This window comes from Enoplosus armatus, chromosome 2, assembly GCF_043641665.1.
Source record: "Enoplosus armatus isolate fEnoArm2 chromosome 2, fEnoArm2.hap1, whole genome shotgun sequence".
Taxonomy (NCBI): Eukaryota; Metazoa; Chordata; class Actinopteri; order Centrarchiformes; family Enoplosidae; genus Enoplosus; species Enoplosus armatus.
Genome location: NC_092181.1, coordinates 9,906,898 through 9,928,937, shown reverse-complemented (window position 1 = coordinate 9,928,937; position 22,040 = coordinate 9,906,898).

Below are 22,040 nucleotides of genomic sequence, written 5' to 3'. Positions count from 1 at the left end.
CATTTTTTCATGAATTTCTATAATGTTTGAGTTTGAGGACACTTGTCCACCTCAAGGTTAAACACATATGAGGCGATGGAGATTGTGTCCACCTCTGAGCGTGGCCTAAGGCTCATCATGTAGCAGCCATTTTTGGCACACTGATTAGAGCAACAAGGGAAACAGGGTGTGGCTGACGGAGAGAGAAAAGGCACAGGAGATAAAGACTAATGTCTTCATAGTGACCAAATACTAAACTCACAGAGTCAAACTGCGTGACGGGAGACGTCCAACTCTTCAATGTGACATTGAGCTAATCAGATTTGAAGGAGGAAAGTGTTTGATAAACAAATTGCTGCGCCCCCCCCCCCCCCCCCCCCCCCTTTCTATATTGCTCCCCCACTCTCTTGCTAATCAGTAGAAGGGCTTTGAGAGTGCAGAGAGGGATACGTATTTACTCGCTAATTCATGTCAACAGCCAAATCTACTCCACAACGACAAATAAACAACTATTTACCCCATAACCACGCTTCACATGGAAAAGCCAACTCCTTCACAAAGAGCCACAGAGCGTATTAGCGGCGAGGCACCGGTTAATGCGGTTAAGATGCTTGTATGTGAGCAGGCGTTTGATATTAAACTGACTGGATATTTCTTTATTTAAAAGACTGTAGAAGAGAAGTTTGTGTCAAGTGGGGATCTGAGACTGCGATGAAACTGGCAGCTCGACGGTGATCAATATGAATAACTAATGATCAACAAGTCCCTTATAAACATGTAAATGTGATGGTCAGAACCTCAAGTTGTCGATAAACCGGTCACCAGACGAGACCTTGCATAGGCCTGCAACACTTCCTACGCAGAGGGGCAAGCTTAAAGCTACAGTAGGCAATATTATTGAATTATAATTTTGGTTGAAATAACTAATTTGGACCATTGTATGTCATTAGCAATATTGAAATGAAGGGCACTTTTTAAAAATAATGTGTCTGTGAGCACCCTTCCCTTTTGGATTTAGACCTGGACCAGGTCTGAATCAAACAACCGATCAAGGTTAGCTAGCGACGTAACTGGCCGATCACAGCGTCTCTGTACAAACAAGGGCTTCTGTGTCTTGATTTCCTCTCTTCCAACCGTTCTGATTCACACTCGCAATCCAGAAAGGTGGAAGCTTCTGTGGAACGCCCTTGTTTTGTACGGAGGCGATGTGATTGGCCAGTTACTTCGCTGGCTAACCGGACCAGACCTGGTCCACTTTTTTAAAAAAGATTTAATACAAGGGACACACTTTTTTAAAGGAGCCCTTCAATTAAAGATTAAAATAATATGGTGGCATGCAATGTTCAAAATGAGTTATTTATACCAAAATTATAATTCAATAATATTGCCTGCTGTAGCTTTAATTACAAATGTTATGCAGTTTTATCCTGTGATAAATATAATTTATCAGGAAGTACAACCGGTGTAATGAATGATGAAACACTGTAAACTGGACCATTTTAACTTGTAGAGGAGATATGCTCCTCACATCATGTGGGCTTGTCTTTAAAAGTGTTTTTACACTGCATGTTCTCTTCCCCCCCAAGGCCCTGCCGGGCAAAAGACAAGAAAAAAAAGAAAAAAGAAAAAAACCCCTCAGAACTTGATGTTGATTATCAGAGTTTTCAACTTTTGATTCGTCCCAACTGCTTGCACGTCATTCATCTTGCAGCTTGTGAGAAAACTGAGAACACTCTTCCTTTTTTTTTTTTTTTTTAATGGTATCATTATCTTGCAACCCACTGCTGTTCTCCGGCAGTGCCGCCGCCGCCACGGCGCGGAGACAAGAAGGGGCTTTAGAGCTCCCTCTTGCATACCAGAAATATTATGCGAGTATTTGCCGCTCTATCCTTAACATGATTGGACAAGTCATCGTAAAACTTGATGGATGTCTGTGACTGAAGGGTCTTTAGGGGTCACTGAGGCAAGAGTTTCCAGTACACCATGAGCTGACTTGGTCTGCTATACATCTTGAAATGGTAGAGCTTCGATGAGGAGTCCAAAGAGCATCTGGTCGGCCCTGCAGTGTTTGCAGTGATAATAAGACGTGTCAGCCTCTCACCTCTCCACCTCTCTAATATATGACACCTGCATCACCTTACAGCTCGCCTACGCTGCAGCCAAAATATCAGTCCATCTGTCTGTCAATTGAGCTAACATTTTCGAACAGCAGTTCAGTTGCTGTCAAGCAAGTCAAACTTTCCAGTCTAGAGATTATTCCAATTAAAGAGGACATATTATGTTTTTCCTTATTTTCTGTCATATATATAATGTTACAATGTCGGATATTCATACTAAACGTTGCCAAAGTTGCCAAATAATGAGGCAAACGTATGTAAAAGTAATCCCTGTGAGTCAAAAGCTCAGGCTTCAGACTGCTCTGAACGCCCAGTTTCAGTTTTTTCAATGATGTCAGATAGGCACGGATGTCCTTATATGGTATCTCTGCTCCAGGCACAGACGAGATGTTTATGTTTACGTCAACGTCGCTTAGTAACGTTAGGTTCACAGTTTGCCTTTGGAAATTCCTCCAAAGACTTCCGGAACTTGGTCGGCCAATCAGAAGAAAGTGGGCTGGAAATGAGCATAATAGGTCCCCTTTAAGAGAAATGCTATACAATGATAATTTAGAATAAAGTGTGTTTGCGTTTGTTTCAAAGTTGCACAAAGAAATAGCTTTTTTTCCCAGTTTGGTGTGCAAGAACTTGACTGGCCTGCACCGAGTTCCTGACATCAACCCCAATCCGACACATTGGGGATGGAACTGGAACGCCAACTGCGAGCCAGGCCTTATCGCCCAACACCAGCAGGCTGAATGGGAGCAAATCCCTGCAGCCAGGTCCCAACATCTGGTGGAAAGCATGAAACCGGAGGAAGGGGATGGCTGTTATAGCAGCAGTTTAACACCCATGATTTGGGAATGACAACACTCGTATATGGCCGAGAAAAAAAACAAAAAACAAAAAACCTCGAACCCAACTTACATAAATTCAAATGTCTGCGTGGACGACCAGGACAACTTTACAAACCGAGAAAATGTCTGCGTATCAGTATATCCATCTCAATTGTTGATACGTTTCTTTTCCTATACATCTCTCCGTCAGTAAATCCATTCATCTGTTTATCTGTGTGTCTCTCTTAGCTAGAGGCTTTTTCACTCTGCCAAGCACGGAGGATAACATTCTGCTCGTAGGAGGGCTGGCTGAGCCGCGCTGTTCCTTTTCCATATTTATGACTGAGAGGTGTGCAAGGAATTGCTTCCACACCACCTCCCACTTTATGTCTTCCTCTTCATCTTCCAACTAGCTATCCATCCATCTGTCCATCCTTCTATAGTACCTGCTGATTAGTGGTTATTCTTCCCCACTATGCTGAAAGTACATGTATGACAGTGAGTTGTTACAGTTTCAAACAAGCATCCCACCTTGTTCTCCCATGTCTTTCATAACCTGACAGGTTTTTTTTTGATCTACAACCCAGCATCCACAGCAATCCATTCCAAGTGAAGTTTTCCCATCTGTGTGCATCATTTTGCCTTTATCTCCATGGCTGATGCTGAGTGACCACTTCTGTGGCTTTTGTAGGAACCTGTTGTTTCTTCTCCTTTTTTTTCTGCTATTTCTCAACGCAAATGAAAGAGACATTAAACGCGGCAGGATAATAGATAATACATTTTTAAATCAACTTGACAAAGGGTGTGGCATAACACAAAATGGGCCGGGATTTACTGTCTAATCCCCTAAAACATGTTACAAATATTGGAAAGGGTCCAGTATAAATCTGTATAAATAATCCACAGGGCAATGCACATTGTTGTGTTGACTGACTGCTTGATTGCCCGACAAAATCAATATACAGTGAATGACAAAGCGAAAACAACTTAAAATATGCATGTTACATTTCATGCAAATCCGTGAAAACCAAGCCAAATTACGGGTCTCCCCATAATTGCCATGACTTATGATATGGTGTGTGACTATTTGACTGATGAGGTCGTAAAGCAGTCTGTATTTCGATGAATTTGGATTTGTGTGCATGGTGTCCCAAAAACATGCTCTCACTCCTTGAAAGCTGATGCAAGCTCCAGTAAAGTCACACCAGTAGTAATTTGTTCAAAACGCTTGAAAAGGACCTATGCTTGTGTCGATACAATCTCTGCTGCCGCGACGACGATTACTCCTCTCTTAAAGTGGCAATGATGGAAATAGTGTGACAATGGATCGTTGCATCTATTACTACTATTTTGTTTTTAGATATGAGGACTTGTTGAAATTGTCTGACTTGCTGTACTGTAGTTCTGTTCAGATTCGTAATAGTTTTACAGTATCAGGATTACAATGTGCCCAAAGTAACTAAATTTTGAATACTGTGTTTAAAACGTAAAACATAAAAAGATCTATATCTGATGGGATGTACTGTATATGAATATCTTGGTTAGAATGTTGATTTATTCTAGAGGACAGTTGATGATCTGGGATACTTTATAATCATATACACACGGGTTATTAAAAAAGTTTGGTTTTCTCTTCTGATTGGCTTGAGGGTTAATGACCAATCAAAGGAAAAGGGAAAAACAAACAAGAACACACCCCGTGCATAATCAAAGCTAGTGATAGCTACGGAAAGCAAAACACACTCTTTACATAATAAGATGGCAAGATGAAACACATCATCTTCTCAATCAAATGCAACAGACAAACAGTATAAGTTATAATTATGCCATTTAAAAACGCTTTTTTTTCCTCCTGCATTCAGACTCACACAGTATATAAGATTCAAACAGCTCCAAGAAAACGGTAAATAATGCATCGAGTCTGGGCAGGATTGAGACTGCACCAGCTGCCCCGGAGGCTACAGAATTTCTCTTGGAACAATATATGCCTACAATGTGAGCTTGTAAGATGCTTATGATACAGAAAGAGAGGTAGAGGTAATGTTGGGTAATTGTTGGATAAATTGAATCTAACATTGTCAAGAGTTAGTAAAAGTCACTTTCTTTTGTCATTGCAAAGCACACCGATTATTAAAAACATAAGATCAAAGCCCATGTTGTGGTAAGATTGGGTTGGGGGGTGGGTTTATGACTGAGGCGGCAAGTTCATTCGACCAGAATGACAAGCGACCAGTAGCAGCTGAGCAAAGGCTGCAGACCAGAGCACATCTCTGGAGGCCATAATTAAGACCGGATGAACCTAGGATAGTAGACAAGTCGAGTGGCAACATGCTCGATGAGCTGTAAATCCAGGAAAGCCATTAAAGTTTTCGACCACTAGCAACTAGGGATGGCTCTATAACACTTTTTCATGTCCGATACCGCAGATACCGATACCAAGCCGTTTTTTCCCCTCTCAAATCTAAAACTAACAACTCTACTGTAGTTTAGGCTGGTCCAGATCCAGTGATTTTGGCCAGTATTGGACTGATACCGATACGGACGAGGACAGGAGCACAAGCTTTTTTAGCTCATTCATCTGTAACAAAGTGTATTGTTACAGATTTCTCGGCTCTCATATAACCTGAAGCTTAACTTCTCTCCGAGGGCCGTGGATAGAAACTCTCCTTTTCACTGTGTGTGTGTGAGAGTGTGTCCGGTCAGTGGAGAACAACATGGAAGTTATGAGTATTTCCCTCTCTCCACGTTCCTCTTCCTCTGCCTTTCTCTCTCTCTCTCTCAAACTTGTCGAAAAGCGGCATCTCCTGGTGTGAAGTTGATTGTGATAATAGACGGTGATTGTCACAATGTATAACAATTTTTCAAAAAAGCCCTCTGCTGTAATTGTTCATCAGTGAGCAATAATTTTCGACTTGATTTGAAGCGGTTGGTGTGTCGCTGACCGAGATCAGTAGTGGAGAACTGAGGCAGGACACGGAAGTTTGAGCAAATCTCTAACAGATTGCAATCTTTGATGCCATTGGAGAGACACAGACGGATCGACTATCTTTATTTGACGTGTACTTTTTGTTTTTTTTAGTTTGGCCCATGCCCCATCCGCTAACGTGTGGCGGGGCTTATGACCTATACTGCAGCCAGCCACCAGGGGGAGCGATCGAGATGTTTTGGCTTCACTTTTGGGGAGCTGTCATGTCGTCCATCTTTGTATACAGTCTATGGTTTTTACCTGTAAAACTGGAGACCCGTTGTCATTTTATAATATTGTGTATCTAATATTCCCCACGTTACAACATTATAAATCGTAAAAAATGTTTTTGGCTGCCCATAATATTACATCTGCTGCTTTGACTAACCATGGCAACATGCATGATTAGTGTTGGTCTACCTGCTGCTTAAAGTTTATTTCATTTTTTAAAATTTAATTTACTCTGTTCATTTGATTTTGTTGCCTTGGTTACCACTTTGTTCATACACCAACATACACACACACAGTGAGCACATCTACACGCATGCGTGTAGAAATTCTACACACGAGACATACTCCAAAATCCACACGCCGACTCACGCGCACCCCAACCTCTGTGGTGAGAGAGGTGACTGCGTAATGGCGTCAAGGCAACAGCTACGGATGACCTCACATGACCCTTGAGGTTGTCATAGCAGCATAGGCCGTGTTCCCACAGCACCACACTGTTCCATTACTGAGCAACATCTTTTATTTATGAAACCTTCACTTTACAGGCTTGCTGTGTTTGTGTGTGTGTGAGAGAGAGAGCTTTTGTCTCTCAAAATGACAGCAAGTATGTGGATATAAGATTGTTTGTGCATGTGTGTGTGTGTCTGTCACATGTGTAAGGCTGCATGCAAAGGCTTGCGGCTATTTAAAAAGCGGAGCCCAGGCTAACAGGCGGGCTACACTGAACATGCAACGTATGCAGAGCGTTGCGAAGCGGATGCTGCGACACTACATTTCCACTGTAATCGATTAAACTAGCTACCCCGGGCTTTAGAGCAGCGCGTATACGCACTACAAGCGTAAAATAGGTCAGTGTTCTATTTATATTTTTTTACATGAGGTGTGTGTGGTCCTTTTCCACAGAAATGGGTCATAAAGTGTAGATTTTAACCCTCTGGACCCCATAGCGCCCCAGAGAGTCAGTTCTAAATTTCACTATAGTGCCCCGTCACTTTAAAACCATTCAAAGTGTCAAAAGACAGAAAATAAAGTCGGGAGCTTTGTATTGTAGATACTTCAAGTTGTCGTCAATAACTGGAACCGGAGATACACATCGTTGAGATCTGGGTGTTTTTCACGGATTTCCACTCAGTTTTCAAACCTAAGCGTTGCTGCGACTTTTCCACATGTAAATTCAGTAAATTTTTTCTTCTCATATAAGTCACCAAAGACACTACCACATACTACACATTGTTTGTTCTCATAATATTGCTGTGTGGGCTGACGCGTGGGACATTTCTCTTTTATTTTGAAAGCCTAGCGATATCCAGCTGAGGGTCTGTTTTGTTTGTCAGACTCTGAATGTCGACTCAGGAAGCAAAACGGAGAGAAATGTTGTGGATGACGAGTTTCTTTCAAAGAAAAAGTGTTTTGTGTGTGTGAGGAAGATATGATAAATTATGAAGTTATAGGAAATAAGTGTTTCAGTGCACTTTGTTGTTTTATCTGGTGGTTTTTCTAAAAAGCTGCACATGCCACAAGAGGAAGTTGTGTTTTTTAAAATGAAAACAACTTGTTGATTGTCAATTTCTTCATGTTTTTGAGATAAAGCTGCTTGTTTGGATTAAGTAAGAAAATCTTGTTTTGCTCGTGACACAGACGGCACGGCGTACGTGCGCAGCAGCTGTAGCCGGTAAAAAGAAGGGTCCACATACGTCATGTTACAACCTAGCCAGATTCCTGTGGGATGGATTCATGAGAGAGGTACGTGGATAGGTAAGGAGGGAGGGAGGTGAGCAGTGGAATGAAATGATTTCTATCAATTGTAATTTATGCACTTCGGAGCCTTAGCCGTATTGGGACAGTTTACTCTGGGACCTTAAACGTGTTCCGGTGCTGGAATGAATGGTCGCAGGCAGGGATTCATGTGAGTCAAGCCGGTGGTTTAGCTTTGATAATGACAAGATATTTCGATGCTGGCTCAAAGGCTTTTCCGCCATGACAAGAATACAGATCTAGGGGAAATTTGTCACTTTATTTGGAAACACAGGGGAAACATTTTGATTTTGAACATAGGAGAGGTGGGGGAGTTACACTAGTTCTGTAGATACTATATACTTAACACATAGCAACACAATCATTATGGGACATGCTCCTGGGTATTACAGTAATTACAATACTGTATATTGCATAGATATAATAATTATGAAAAGATGATGTTGTGAAAACACTTTCATAATGAATTGCTGATCTGACTTTTGCAGCTTTGGTTTCGCTTCAGCTTTAAATATCTTACTTACCTAAAGATACCTGAGATATTATATACTGTGCATATGTGTGTGTGTATGTGTGTTGGCGAGTCTGTGTGCGATAACCTTGTGTGTGTGTGTGTCTGCTCCCTGTCACTATCTTAGGCGCCTGCACTCTGAAGGAATAGCATCTGGTTTCGGCATCTGGAGACACACACACACACACACAGATTGGAAGTGTGTTTGATAGAGTCAGTGAGCAGACACCACGAAGGTTATCTGTGATCAGAGCCTGCAGTTACCGGCACACATGTCAACATACACACACGAGCACGCGATAAAGAGACAGGAGCGCGCTTTTAAGGATTAAGTGTCTCTCTCTCTCTCTCTCTCTCTCTCTCTCTCTCTCACACTCACACACACACACACACACACACACACACACACACACACACCTGTCACTTTGTTTCTCTCTGTCTTGTTTTCTCTTCCATGTCCACACATACAGGGCACGATAGAGCAGTAGATATGCACTGCACCATCAGCAAATCAGCAACCTCCAGCAGCCTGATAATCCAGACTGATGCTGTCCGTGTCTTCAGCGACTTCCATTCCATTCCATGGGCTAGGAGTTATCTATGTGATGATACACACAGTGTCCCATAAAGGGATACTACCAGCCAACCCCCCCCCTTTACAAATAAGCTCTATGGCTTAGTCACAACTCATTGTTCATGGGAGGATTGGTTCCTTTGTGTGGAGAAAGTTCAGCTATATTGGTAATAAAGGTTTGCATTATGATGATACATGGGTCTGATATTGATCTTTTATTAAAAGAAAATCTGGTCCAGAGCTCCAGACTATAACATTTCATCGTCACATAATGATAAAAAAAAAAAAAAGAATGTTTTGGACTACATAATAAACTTCAGACTCTGTGAGGGACCATAATAATCTCAGCGCTTATTGACTGTTACGGAGATGAAGTAAGATTCAAGTGGCTGTTTGACACAAGCAGTATTCTAAGGACAGTAGGGATTTTATGAACGTGGTTAAGTTCGATTGGACAGACACTTTGTCACTATTGTGACGCTGACGGTTTCCAACAGCCCGCCTCTCCCCATTCTCTCAGTCCTCACCTCCCTCCTTCAGTCCTCTTCTGGTTGTAAGCAGAGGTAAGTTGGCAAATGGGGTAATGGCATTGTGGACGGCAAATGTTTTCGTGCAGAATTAAAATTAGGATGGCTCTGGGATGTGTCTGTAAATGTCAATCAAAATAGAGTGCTGCAGGAATGAGTCCTAAAACCTGGAAATGAGTTAGCATTTTCATTCTTGGGTTTTTGGTTAGATGCCTGGAATACGCTTAAGAGAGTTCAACGTTTTGTTCTACGACATAAAATGCGTCAGTAGATACCCCCCACTTGAGAATTTTGGATCTTTTTACGTGTCTTTAAAAAGCTAACGCTAACAAGCGGTAAGTGTAAATGAGACTACAGAGGTTGTCGCAGACATTAAACGTCTTCATGCCGAACACGGAAAGTCATCTACTCACGAGTCCGCCTTCACAGCCTTGTTGTGTTTATACTCTATATCTATATCTATCTATATAGCCAAATATAATGTAGCCAAACATTATCTTACTTCTGGCGATTCCATTTACGCTTCAAAAATCCTAAAAGTGGTGTTCATTAGTGAAGATTATCTTGCTGAACAAAATGTGCTAGTATCATAAACTTTTGTTTTGTTTTGTTATTTTCTGCAGTAATCCAAAATCCCGTAGAGAAATTTGATGGGGAAACACCTGACTTCAACGCATGACTTACTTACCTCTGCAAAGACTCTCGGCTCCTTTGTCCGTCTGCCAGCCGCCTTTGACTCTCTGTAGCCTCTTTTTCCCCCATGTGAATCTCATTAGACTCTACAGTATCTCTCCATCTGTTGCACCGTCCCCATGGCCTTCTTTTGGTCTTATTTGATTTTTCTCTTGTTATCTTTAATTCTGTTTATCCGTGTGAGCCGTGGTTTAATAATTCAGCGTTTTATTTGTCCACACAAACATGTAGTGAAATGCGGCGTGCTTCACCGACCTAGTATTGATCTCCTATAATGTTGTTGGGCTCACGATCGGCAGTTTCAAAATGAAATCTTTATCCTATTATCTCACTAAATCAAGGTATCTTGTTATAACAACTTACTGATTTATCTCATGATTCTGTCTTGTATATATATATATATATATATATATATTGCCTGACAAGAACTACTGGGACCTCTCCGAAATTATATAGATTATTTATCCTTCAATGTAAACCCCAGATTGGAAGGGACACTGCTCGAGTTGTTAATCTGGGCAAACCAATTTATATTAATATGTGCGTTCACCTTTCTGATGAGCCTGGGGATAGAAGATTTTTGTCAGTTTGTCAGGGTTGAACTTATGGCTAAATGCTACAAACAACCACAGTATGTCCTCCAATGTCTAACAATCCCACCACAACCACAACTTCACTTCTCACTGCTTGGATTGGGAGCTCTCAGTACTCCATTGTTAAAGATACCCTCCAGACTTGTATTGAAACATACACTATATGGACGAAAGTATTGGGCCACTCCTCTTAATCATTGAATTCAGGTGTTTCATTCAGTCCCATTGCCACAGGTGTATAAAATCAAGCCACCTAGCCATGCAGTCTGCATTTACAAACATTTGTGAAAGAATGGATGGAGTGGTGTAAAGCACGCCGCCACTGGACTCTGGAGCAGTGGAAACGTGTTCTGTGGAGTGACGAATCACGCTTCTCTATCTGGCAGTCTGATGGACGAGTCTGGATTTGGCGAATGCCAGGAGAACGTTACCTCCTGACTGCATTCTGCCAACTGTAAAGTTTGGTGGAGGACGGATAATGCTATGGGGTTGTTTTTCTGGGGTTGGCCTAGGCCCCTTAGTTCCAGTGAAGGGAAATCTTAATGCTTCATCTTACCAAGTCATTTTGGACAATTCTATGCACAAACAGTTTGGGGAAGGCCCTTTTCTGTTCCAGCATGACTGTGCCCCAGTGCACCAAGCAAGGTCCATAAAGCCATGGTTGGATGAGTTTGGTGTGGAAGAACTTGACTGGCCCGCACAGAGGCCTGACCTCAACCCCATTGAACACCTTTGGGATGAACTAGAACGGAGATTGCGAGCCAGGCCCTCTCGTCCAACATCAGTGTCTGACCTCACAAATGCTCTTCTGGATGAATGGGCAACAATTCCCACAGACACGCTCCAAAATCTTGTAGAAAGCCTTCCCAGAAGAGTGGAAGCTGTTATAGCTGCAAAGGGGGGGACCAACTTCATATTAATGCCTATGAATTTGGAATGGGATGTCATAAAAGCTCCTGTAGGTGTAATGTGTAGGTGGCCCAATACTTTTGTCCATATAGTGTATGTACCAATAGTCTGCTTGGAACAATATTGTTAATGTTAATACGTTAAAAAAAAAGGTGTCTACTCCTTCTAGCTCATTACAAATTCCATTATCTTATGAATACGCATTTCTAAAGTTTTCCTGCTAGACACAAGATGTCTCCTACTTCCCTGTAAAGTCAATTCACCCTTGCATAAGTTGCAAATTGGACCAGGATTGGCTTCCAAACTGTTTGTGATGTCGCAAATCATGTTCGTAGGCTCAGAAGAAAGAAAGAAAAATAAAAACTCTGCACATACATCATTCTGCGCAGTGAAGCTCGGAAAGGCAAGAACTACAGGGCAGCATTCAGTTTTGCTGTTCAATCAAGAGGATACTCATTGAATGTATCCTTTGAAACTTGCTCAGTCAATAGGAGAATCATAAGATGCTAGAAAGATTATTTTTTGGACAGCATTCCAAAAGATTCCTAGTTGATCGATTTTTATTTCTACTTATCTGTTGGTTTAAAATCGAAAAATTCAGCCAGATTGCTTTCTCCAGTATTGTGGTCAGGGGGGGGGTTGAAGGGGAAAGACAAGGCACTGACACTCAGCTCACTGCTTTTAGTGTGTGTGTGTGTGTGTGTTTGTGTGTGTGACAGGGCCATATGAATAAACTACCTGCTTAAAGTCAACATATTTAATAAAACATCTATGTATCTTCCTCCTCATACAGCAGCATTTCGACTTGTATGGAGGAAGACATTTTATGTAGTACTAACGTAAGGTAAATACATGTGGGAGGACTTTTACTACCTCCGCTACTGTATCTTCACTGTGCAGTTATACAGAGGCTTGTGTGTGCGTAATATTAACTGTGCGTACGCGTGGCTGCGCAGATGAGCGGCTGCATTTCTGTACACGTCCCTCTTTCTGCTGGAAACCGCAGAGACCAATGACAGGCCCTCGTGGAGCAATTTGAGCCTATGAAGACGTACTAGAGGGAAACAGAGCTAATTAGAGCAGCAGAGGAGTGTGTGGACTGTTCCAACTGAAAGGGGACAGATCTCAATATCCGCAGTGATTTATACCTGAGTCGTTTATTATGGCTTGGGACCTGTTGGCACCCCGCTCTTGGCGGGTTTCCACCTGACAAGCCCGTTAATATGGTTCAATGAGCATCACGTCCCAGGACGCAGCTCAAAGTATCTCGCAGAAACTGAAGATTTCTTTCATTGATATTATTGGAACAATGAATTGCAGATGGCACTATAGATCTGTTTTGTCCTGTGAAAGGTGTTAATAAGTACATGTCACTTGACGGGCTAAATGAGTGCTCCCCCTGTACAGTCTTAACCACTCTCAGAGGCAGCACACTTAAATCTATATACATATATAAGGTGGTGGCCAATAAGGATGAGTTACCACCCTCTTTCGTTGGCTCACTTATAGAAGACCATCTTCATCAACTTTTTCTTGAGCACCTGACAATGACTGTTGACAGTCTAAACTGATTTTGCCAAGTGAGCATAAATCTTCCAGGGGAAACCCTGAATGATGAACGACGCATCTACAGATCTAAGAGGGACACAGACTGATAAAAGACTGTGTGCAGCTGTCTGCAGACATCAGGATGAAGTCCAATTCAGCATCTGTGTTGGAACTGAAATTCCCTTAAAGTACATTTCTGTTGAAGCTGTATTATTATTTGTTTTTAATACGTGCAACGATGACAGCCTTGTAGGTGGTTCAGGTCCTTTAATAAGTTAGCTCAACTGTCGTGCACATTAAGTTTGAACAATTATGATGTTAATTATGATGTTTCGATCATGTTTCAGTATTATTATTTTTGCAGGGGAACAAATTGATTATAATTGTACAATTTCCCCCCGGGGATCAATAAAGTATTTCTGATTCTGATTACAAATTGGTCCCAATATTGGGGTAAAAAAAATTGATTTGTTTTGCCATATTGCCCAGCCCTAAACAAACCTAACCCAAAACAAGTTAATTCAAAATCGACACTGAAAGCTGCTTGGTGTACAGCTTTTTGTGGAGGGGAGATGCTTGCTGTCTGACACCAGAATACCTTATCTACAGGGAAAACACTGTCAAATAAGGACCTATGAACATGGTCAATGTGACCATGTTTGCAGAGAGAACAAACATTAGCATGAAACAAAAAAAACACTATGAGCACATGTTCAAGGGCTAGGTCTAGGGTGAGCCCAGCTGGCATTTCACTGCACATCATTTCCACCATCCGTGCTTCCATCCATCTATCCATCCATGAAAACCAAAGGAGCACTCGAGCTATGCTCCGTTAGGCTAAAAGGCTAGAATGCTGCTGCTGACAGCCTCCAGTTAAAGCTGTCACTACACTCCAGGGCCAAATGGCTGCTACTTACAGATACCATCAACATAGCACTCCCATTGGGCCCCTGATGGCCTGTAACAATAAAAAAAAAAAAAAAAACAGTACTACTACTTGTTTAGGTTTTTTTTTTTAATCAAAGTTGAAAATATTGCCACAAAATATTGCTTTATTGATTCATGATCAATTTTCTGTGTCGGCCTACACAGGTTTTCATCGCAACTGTTTGATTTAGGGATGTCCAGATCAAGTCCCGATCCGGCCCTCCTTATTTTTCACGTGCTACTTGATCCAAATACTGAAGGTCCTGAGTCAAGACTATAAAGTTAACTTAAATTATTGATATGATATGCATGAAAATGTGTCACGTGAAAAAAACTTTGTTGGAGTTTCTTTATAACATTATAAAGAGTCGGTCTAGACCTGCTCTATTTTGTAAAGTGTCATGAGATGACTTTGTTGTGATTTGGCGCTATATAAATAAAATTGAATTGAATTGAATTGAATTGTAGTTGCTGGGACAACAAAAACACTCGCAGTTGTACAGTGGTGTTACAGAGTGCTGCTTCTTTTACCTCGTAAGCAATCTTTGGCAGAGCACAGACAGCGGCTCTCAGAGAAGCAACACAACACAGTTTTGGCCTGCCATCAACTGACTCACTGAATTACTGTTAATTAGCAACAGCTGACATGACCTGCTGCCTGCGACGTTTGTCATCTTACAGATGAAAGCGACGGTCGAAGTGAAGGAGAGCTAACAGCTTCCTTACCATTGCCGAGCACATCCGTGTATTTTGCCAACCCGGGTGTCAGAACAGAGTCAATTACTGACACAACCAAACCATTTTCCCACATTCACATATTTTCACTGACACATCAAAACGGAACGCTCTGCTCAGGACACCCCTAGTTTTGGTATCTCTGAGTCTGAACACAGTGTAGAGACAGAGGAGAAAACGGCCTGCGTAGAGGCACGAGTGCAGGAGTTTGACGTTTTTTATGCAACGCCCATCTGTCAGAAAAACATGCAATTCCAACAGATCGGACAATATGGAACCGGCTCTCAGACGGCTACCATTCCAGTTACCTACATAATAATATATAATAGACCAATTGCAACAAATTGGCATAGTATTCGAGCGAACGTCCCAATTCAAAAAAACAACTGCCAACTAAAGTGCGCAAGCTCAATGTAATACCAAAATGATCTGGGACTCCTCTGACCTTGGCATAAAATGTTATGGATTGGAGCTAGGAAATTACCAACCAGGTACAAGAGCAAGAAAATGGGCTAGTTCCAAACGACAATGTCATTGTGTTTGAGTATGCACTGGCACACCAGTGCAGCATTGCAAGCGCATTCGCACGAGGCAGAAAAACACGTGCGTCTGCCTTGCCCCTGGCTCAGCATTTGGCATGCTGGTGCCCCTTGTGGTGCTTTTTTTTCAACACATACATATACAAACGCTCGGAGAGAACCAAACACAGATTTCATCAATTGTCAGTATGTTGTGGTAACTACATCAGGGACGAGAGGGTACTGAAGCGGAGAGAGAGAAGGAGTGATAGATGGATGGAACTAAAGTAACATATTGTGACAAGTCCATTTCGCCCACTCGCTAGGGAACAATGAAGCAAAAAACATCTATTTGTAACAGTGTGTTTAGACGCACACAAACACTCACTGGTGTCCCCTTAACAGCATTTTTCTTTCACTTCAATATCAAAATATCAGTGTTCACAGAAACAAAAACATGCAGAATGTACAAGTGATGAACTTGAAGGAAATCTGATATGAGATTTTTTTGTAATGGGTCTTCATATAAAGTGTGTGTGTGTGTGTGTGTGTGTGTGAGTGTGAGTGTGTGTGTGGAAATGTCCATGAACACATGAGGTGATGTCCCTATGAGTACATACTGTGTTTTGCCCTGCTGGTGGTACGTCAAAAGCAAATTTCAGCCATCAGTGCACGCCCCCCAATACATAAACACACACACACACAAAGTCCTGTTTCCGTCACTTCAAAGGACATTACATTGACTTACATTAATTACATGTAAGACTTACCCTAACCCTAAACCCTGGACACAAGCCCTAACCATGCCCCTAACCTTAAACCTCTTCACCCTAAAATGTAATACTTTACAGGGACGCTTTGTCCCCAAAAGGAAGACGAGTCTCTGCGATGTGACTGTGTAAACAGATTTATGTCCCCACAACATGAGTAATACATGCTCACACACCCACGCGCACACACACTCCCATGCTCTGTCATTGACACAGTCTATCGCTCTCTCACTCTCACACTCAAACCAACCAAACGCATCATTATGCAGTCAAAGTCATCTGAGAGCAACCAAACTATTACACATGCTAATTATCAAAGAGTTTCATTCAATTACACACAGTCAAACACACACACACACACACACATACAAACAGACAGGCACACATATGGTTCACATTTATTTTGCATTACGGATATACACTGTGGACTGTGACAATGCACTACGGGAAAATTAGACTTTAATGTCCCGACAGGGTTCTCCATTAAGTTTAATAGAAAGTAGAAGCATTTATATTTTAAGCTGCTGGACTACCATTATCATCAACCACATCAAAACTGGCTTGTGCTGTGGTTGGGCCATAGACTGTATATAAAGATGGACGACGCGTCTCCTGAAGTCAAAGTCTCCCGGATACGGCTGCTGCCATCTTGCGCTGTTGACATAATTTGGAACCAGAGTCTGCGCAGTAGTGAACGGGGGCGGGGTGGAGTCACGGTAATGCCCGACCCAATCACAAGCACACCACAATCAATCACAGCTGTCAATCATGACGTCTCACCCCCTTCTTTTAGCATCGAAGACAAACACATGTACATTTATCAATCTGACTGGCTTGGAATAAACTGTTAGCGTATGAAACTATACATCTGCCTCAGATTGTAATGAAGAGGATAAAAATATATTGTTTAGTAATTTAGACTTCCCTAAACCTACAGATTGATTCCAAAATAACTTGTTAAGAGTCATTAAGGGTCTGCCAAGTGGAAAGGCACCAGGTCCAGGTGGCTGTACCGTTTAATTTTTTAAGTGCTATTCCTCCGACTTGACTTGGGTAGAGCTTGTGTGGTTGTAATGTATTACAAGTTAATGGTGATCAGAAAGGACGAGTGATCAGGGCGTAACAAAAACATAACAAAAAAGAATTAACTCTCAATTAATTCACACGCTGTTGCCTATCCCTGCCGTAAAAATGTCAATTTCAGAAGTTTGTTTGTTTTTCCCATTCACCCATTGTCTTTACCTGCTGATTCCTATTGAGTGTCATCGGTAAGTTTGCACTAAAAATGTAAAATTCATTGTTTTTCCCTTATTATTAACTACAAATAGAGTGAGGACATACATTTGCTCTTTGATTGAAATGTGTGATAGTTGTTAATGATTTGATGAAATTCTATAAGCATTAACCAGAATTTTCTTTCAGTCTTTTTATTGAATCCCTCCATTTTCCCTTTCTCCGCTTGTTCTTTCCCTCACTCCCTATTTCTTCTTTACCTCTTCCTCACTCACCATCTCTCTGTAAGATTGATTGAAGATTTAGTTTTACTATCTCCCTTTCTTTGTGTGTGTGTGTGTCAGAGTAAGGCCATCTGTTGCACACAGAAATAAACTCTGTGGGGTGTGTGTGTGTGTGTGTGTGTGTGTGTGTGTGCGTGCGTGCATATCCTGAATGATGTGTTAGCCCCCATCGCTTATGTCTCAGTTGATCTATCATCAAGTCGGCAAAGATGGGGAACAAAAGAAAGACAGAAAGAGGGGCTGTTAATAGGAAACAAACATTCCCATTTGCTCTTTTCAGTCCTCATAAAGGAGAGGAATATGCCACTTGAGTATATAGTCTGTATATGTATATTTACAATGTGTAGTTATACTGTCATTCAGTGGAGTGCATAAAATCCATTTAGTAGTATATCATAATAAATATGTTGATTCAAAATATCTAGTCAGGATCACACAATGAACCAAAACTGCACAAATAACTAAATTAAACAATGATGGACAAACTGTATTGTGCAGTGTGCACTTTTCCCAAAGCAACCAAGGCTAAGAACAGATCTACACAAAAATAGAAATAATTTTGAAGCATTGAACTGGTATTCTATTGCTGCTGCTGCTGCTGCAGCAGTTTTATCAGGTTATAAAAAAATGTTTATTATTCCTTCCTCAGTCATCTGTGAGCAAGCCTGGTCTCCACAGGTGGGATTTGATCCTGCATAACGTTACACCAGCCAATCAATTATATCTGCAGTCATAAACAATTGGAATAATGAATCCATAAACAATGTCAACAATGAGCAAAGCAAAAGAAACACCCAGTCACTTCAGCCCGCTTTTGAAAGCACTCACTTCACTACTGTATTAAGAAAATCACCACACAACAATTACACCTCCAATCAATGCAATTAGCCTCCTAATAAGCAATTAAGTATACAATTGCATAAACAATATGCTAACGAGACCTTGCTAATAACTAGCTGGATTCTCATTAACAGAGTGCTTTGATTGCTGCAGTCTTAGGGGGCCTTGGTAGGCTTTTGTTCTCTGTGGTGAATGAAAGTGGAAGTTGTGTTGTATGGTGTAACAGAATAATATCTATATGGAACCACACACAATCAAAGTTCAAGAGTACCAGCAAGGACACAAGTACACAAGTACATACAAGCACCTTAAGCATCACTACTCTTTCAGCCGGTCTTTTTAACTCATCTGAAAATTCATAACATGTGACTCGACAAACAAGCTATTAGCCGTCTTTCATTCTTCAATTATCAATTATTCATTATTCTTAACCCTCCTTTTTTTCCCCAGAGTTAACTTGTATCACCACGCTGCTGTATTATCAGTGTTCATTTACTATAAAAGTAATGACACTTGATAAAACATAATGACTTTTCTTTGAGAGACTCCTATCCAAATAATATGTAAACCCTTACCCTAACCCCAGGACGATTTGATTCTTCACTGAGCGTGTATTACACTTCATGAGCTGGTTTACGTCACCCTTCTCTGTTTCCATTACAGTTGGTTTTGTGGTTAGGTCACTCTGAGATAAGAATCGGTTTGCAGCCTGTCATGCTGTTATCCTATTACCATTACTCTGTGTATGATGATGCAGCTAAAAACTAAATGCAGTGATTTGACTGACAAACTATGAGTCGACTCAGGGCCGTCTTGACTGATGATTCGAAACATCGTGGCAGCCCTAATCATGACAAAATATTAAGTTGCAAACTAACACACACACACACACACACACACACACACACAGCGCTCCCTCTCTTACACACACATCTAGCTACAATAGAGCTCTGTACATTCTCTCTCTGATTACCATTTTACCCCACGTTCAGTAAAACATTTTTAGTTATTAACTTTGGCCTCAGCACTTCAAAATTTGGACGAAACCTTTTGTCCTCTGGGGGGTGGTGGAGTCCACTCCACTCCAAATTAGCCATCTGGTGGCCAATACCAAAGAGAGCTAACAAGGCTTCTTCTCTTAAGACCCCTGGGGCTTTCTTTAGCTTAGCATCATCAGTGAAGCATTTGTTGACTTCTTGAATTCTGCTTCCTTTTACCGTCAGGAAAAAAATAGCAAGAGCGGGAGGTGGCCGATGCAGAACAGGGCCAAACATACAGTACAAATGAGAGAGACAAAATGGTTTTATATTCAAATGCGTAACGTTGGGCCAATGTGATTTCTTATTAGTCTAGGCATCATCTAAACATTTGAATTTCAGAATTAAAAATGAACCTTTTAAAGACATTTTATGGCCTTAAAATAAAAAAAATAAAGTTAAAGAATGACATCAAAACTTGTCCTTTTGTTCGTGTGATTTACTTAAGGTCCCACATGTGTGTATGTATGTGCATGCGTATGTGAGAAGTACAACACAGCCATGCACCTCTTAAACCAGGCTTCAGCTGCAGCAGCAGGTGAACTCTGTTATCACAGAGGCAGCAGGTTCAGGTCTTTTATCCAGTAGAATCAAACAGGACTTGTTAAAAGCTTACAGGCCTTTTAATTGGAGTGTATCCAGAACTTCCACGGCTTTCACCTGCAGGACTTTGAAGTGAAATGATGTGGAGCTTTTCCTTTTGAGGTATAGCATTAGCATTTTCTGTTTGAAATTAATATTTTTATTCATTATATTATATGGGCAAGATCCGGGACCTCCCCAGACTGGGACCAGCGCCAGCAGCCAGCGCTTAATGTGTGAACCAGGATCACAAGGAAGGGTGCTGGTCTCCGGCGGGGTCACAAGATCCACAGAGCCTGGAGCACATTGGAAAACGCCTCACACACACACACACACACACATTAAATATTACACAAAATGCATTCACAGATTTTGATGAGCGACAAAGGAGGTGCCGGTCCCAATCCAAATGAAGCCCTGGGTCAGGCCGATTAGCAGCAGCACCTGTGCTCCATGCAGGATTTTGAGGTATCTCGTTAATTCAGGAAAAAACAGCGCCTGAGTGGATTAAAAATAACAAAAAAAGATTTAAAAACTAAAATAAAACAACATGAATGACAATACAGCTAAAACCAAAAAAAGATTAATAATAGACCAATATTATTAGCCTATAATTACTACTGATAGGCCTAACACCAAATGGAGTTGTTTTAGTTCACAATGTCATAGAAGCATTTAATGGACAGATCATACAGCTGCATTGTGATTTATAGTCAGCTGAAGCCTGGGTGGGACTTTTAGTAAATAATCACACGAACATACTGTATGTGCGTGCGCCCCCCCCCCCCCCATAGAGTCACACACACACAACGTCATAGGCTTAAATCCCCAGACCGGCTGGTAAAATGCTGAGCATGGAAGCGAGTGAGTGTGAGTGTTCTTTGCCAAGAAATAGTTGAGATCACTCTCATCACTCTTCACTAGTATTGGGAAAACGAAGCTTCAAGGGGTAACCGGACAAGAGCAGCGAGTGCGCGAGCATGACAGAAAGTACATGTGAAAAAACGAGCGAGACAGAAAAGAGGGCGGTGATTAACGCCTAACAAGAGGATTCTTCTTTCTCCTATATTTCCTGGCCATTTTATTGGTCTTTATGGTCCCACAGGCACCACCTCCCTCCAGTTAAAGCCACTTGATTGGCTTTTATGCTCCCTCTGGGCCGACCTCAGGGGCCCGAGTCGGGAAGTGAAGAGAGAGAAAAGTGAATTAGGGGGTAACGGTCAACCTTTAGAAATTCGATCAAAATCTGAAATGCACTGTGAGGAATGAGCTTAAAGTAAAGAAACTAGTTGACAACTTGGCTGTCTATTTTATGGTTTATGCCGTCGTGTCATAAAGAACAAGGAAAAAGGTCTATTAAACCACGAAACACTCATTAAGTTTTTATTGCTCTCATCTGTCTTGCTGTTAAAACTTTTTTAAAAAAGGCCTTGAGGTTGTCTGTGCTCCGGATTTTCCACGTCAAGTACTACAACAATTCAATAGTTCAGTGATAACGTGATATGAAGCTTAAAAAAATATCTTGACAAGATCTAGAAAGAACAAAGAAATATAGCTCTAGTCTTTAGATGGAGCCTACAAGTTAAAGGTCCCATATTATTATTATTATTATTATTATTATTATCTCAGCAATATGTTTTTATTCTGGGACTCCACTAGAGTAGCTTTACATGATTCACAGTTCAGTACAGTCCTTATCTATCTTCTCCTGGCCCTTCATGCAGCCCTCCAGTTACCCCCACTGTCTGAACAACCTCCAAAAACCTGAAGAGTAGTCCTGAGCAGAGCGCTCCAATAACAGACTGAGCGGGTGGATGAGCGCCCCTGTACTTGGTGGGTGGTGCTGTGCCTGGAGCAGATGACTGCTGGGGGGCGTGGCTGAGTGCGGTGACTGTAT